At 34.1% G+C, this 3187-nt stretch overlaps 1 long non-coding RNA gene across 1 annotated transcript; it reads right to left on the bottom strand.

Moving 5' to 3' along the window:
* Positions 1-472: 472 nt before the first annotated feature.
* LOC126979366 (uncharacterized) lies at positions 473-2346 on the bottom strand. The gene is made up of 3 exons (XR_007732814.1): positions 2220-2346; positions 1442-1524; positions 473-1092 (listed from the first exon to the last, which is right to left on the bottom strand). It is a non-coding gene; the product is annotated as an uncharacterized LOC126979366 (long non-coding RNA).
* Positions 2347-3187: the final 841 nt, after the last annotated feature.

The raw sequence follows: 3187 nt of genomic DNA, 5'->3' as shown, positions 1-3187 counted from the left end.
ATCACTCCACTATGCGAATGGTGGGTGCATGATGATTGTATCGGGAGCTATCATTTTCCTACGCTTACTCGTGTTTTATTGTCCGTTGATAGATACCAAATTAATCCTCCCATAGAAAAATTCTTATACATCAAGACAGACTGGACGAAATACAATGAGCTGTCTATAACTGCTTTTTCTAATTTTGAAGTTAATAATGAGAATCCATTACAGTCATATGACGAATTTATCAAAAGGCTTGATACACTTAAGAGGGATACTGTGCCAAAGTTTGTCAAAGCAAATAACTATCGTTGCAAACCTCCAGCACATTGGTGGACTAACACATGTGAACAGAGTGTTATTAAAACTTATGAAGCTTTCAAACTGTACAGAAGGGACCCAACCATTAATATTTACATTAATTACAATATAATTGATGCTGTCAAGAAAAAGACTATTTCAGAACATAAGCGCAAAGGTTGGGCGAACATCTGTAATACTTTTAACAGAACTACACTTGTTAGTATTATTTGAAAATACATCAAGTTATTTAAACGAATAATATGCAATAACAGAACATATAAAGATGAATTTGTTGTCAGAAAAATTATCTCATAATGGATGTAGTGTTATTGGTAATCTAGATTTATTTAAGTTAGTTAAAGTTATTTTCAAATTAATAATAGCCTTCAGAAGTCCAGTTTCCTCATAGAACCCTTTACTTGGAGTGAGTTTTGTACAAGTTTACAATGCAAACGAAACACAACCCCTGGTTTAGATGATTGTCCATACATTTTGATCAAAAACCTAAATAAGTCCGTTCAAAAGAAACTATTAGCTAATCTTAATGCTCTTTGGCACTTAAAGAAAATTCCTAAATCTTGGAAAACACAGTGTGTAATCCCTCTACTTAAGCTTGACAAGCCACCTGAAGATCCTAACTCATATCGTCCCATATCATTGACATCTTGTGTTGGGAAGCTTAATGAAAACATGATAAAGATGCGTCTTGAGTATTATGTAGAGGTGAACAACATCATTCCACATGTTCAATATGGCTTCTGGAGAGGCCGAAGTTGTGCTGACAGCTTCATCTCTCTCTTGTCAGATCTTAAATATGCCAAAAAAAATAATAAGTCCAGTGTTTGTGTTTTTCTGGATGTTCAAGGTGCGTTTTATAATGTAGACCCTGGCATTTTGGTTCAAGTTCTTTCTGACATTGGTATACCAGGCATACTTTGCCATTGGTTATTTAATTTTTTAACAGATCCAATTTTGTATGTAAGGCATAATAATATTCTCCATGGTCCAAGAAGGGTCTCCAAAGGCAGGGGGCTACATTATCTCCATTGCTGTACAATGTATATACCAGTCAAATTCTTCTGCCTTCTTCTGCTAATAGAGAGATATTTACTAAAGCCGTTATCTGGTAATGATAATGTTCTCAAAAAAAAAGTACCTTTTCCTGTACAATGCTTGGCTCAGCAGACTTCGGGGGGTGAGCTTTTACGAGGTTATCTCCCAGTTCTACCTCTCATTGTACTGCAAATGAATGAAGATTTTAAAAATGTAATCAAACAATCAAAGTGGACATGCTACTCATACCCATATTCCTCTATTATATTTGAGACCAATAGTGTTACTAAAAAAATTTTTAATAATTGTGAATTATTAAGTTTTCTCTCCAACAATAACTACTATACTCTGTATACAGATGGTAGCAAAAGTGAGCTCTTTGTGCGCAGTGCTGTTTATGATCCCCAATCCAAGTTTGGTCAAAGTTTTCTTCTGGACCCTAAGTGCAGTGTTTTCACTGCAGAGGTATATGCGGCCCTCGAGGCCCTGAAGTGGATTGCACGTATAAATAGTTTTAATAATTTTTTAATTTTAACAGACAGTTTAAGTATGGTCCAAAGTTTAATGGTCCAGATTTGACTTTAAAAAAAACTATATTTTGTATAATATTAAAAAATTGTTATTTAGTTATGCACAAAAGGGTATAAAGGTCTGTTTCATGTGGATTATTCCATCACATAGGGGCATAACAGGAAATGAGACAGCAGATAAAATTGCACGTGATGGAACCAACATGTTGGATGTTAGCTCCATAGTAAAAGTACCTTTGACAGACTGCTATCAATCTATTGACAACCAGGTCAATAGTTTATGGGTCGAATTTTGGAAACAAGACCAAGAACATAAGGGTAAATGGTATGGAAATATTCAAGCAAACTTACCTGTAGCACCATGGTATAACAAATTGAAAATAGCCAATCGGGACTTTATTACGACTATAAACAGACTGCGTTTTGGTCACTCCACCCTCCCGGCCCACCTGGCTCGGTTGGGCATAGTGGAGAGTAGCTACTACACCTTCTGCAATAATTCTGTTGGTGATATCGAATATTTCATATTTAAATGTGAGTGCTTTTCGTTTGACAGATTGATTCTTGTCAGTGAAATTAGTGAAATAGTGCAAATCAACTGACAGTGCAAGATCCCTCCCGCCGCCTGAGTGATATGTTGAAAAATAGATCTTATTACGTGCCTCTATATAATACAGTTTCATCAAAAATACAGTTGGGAAATTATAATATACCTAATAAAAGTACTCAAGACTTGGCCTAAAGGTCTAGATACCAGGCCATAAACTCCAAAAAAAAATACTAATATATTTTATATCTTCCATATGCATAAAATCTATCCGTCAGACACACCTTAGACAACTTCGACCCGTGTTTAAAAATAAGCAATGTCTAAATATTGCTAAACGCTAAGCAAGAGAAAGACACAGATTTGTAATAGAACTTTTAAGAAGAGTGTTCAACACATGTTTTACTTTCTTGTAATAACGCAATTATTATTTATACAATAAACATGACTTTAATACAATTCACCAGCGATGTATAGAATCGTTATGTTAAAACTTTCCTTTGTGTAATGAGTATATTTTAAAACGGATACCATATAATTTTATTTTTTTATTTAAACTCTCAACATTTTCTTTTTGCGCTAACTGCAAACATACGTTTTATAATGGTAAAGATGCAAACATTAACATTTACATTTAGCAACCAAACGTGGAAAAATGAAAAAGGCCTATTGAAAAGTCTTGTCTCCATTACATTGTGGGCCTAAAATGCTGCTATAAATTTTTAAAAATTTTAGAATAATGAAATGAAGAGTATTAGGTATCGTGTTTGAT

The sequence above is a fragment of the Leptidea sinapis genome, chromosome 1, assembly GCF_905404315.1.
Source record: "Leptidea sinapis chromosome 1, ilLepSina1.1, whole genome shotgun sequence".
NCBI lineage: Eukaryota > Metazoa > Arthropoda > Insecta > Lepidoptera > Pieridae > Leptidea > Leptidea sinapis.
Note: the sequence above shows the minus strand (reverse complement) of the source record. Positions and strands in the feature narration are given on the sequence as shown.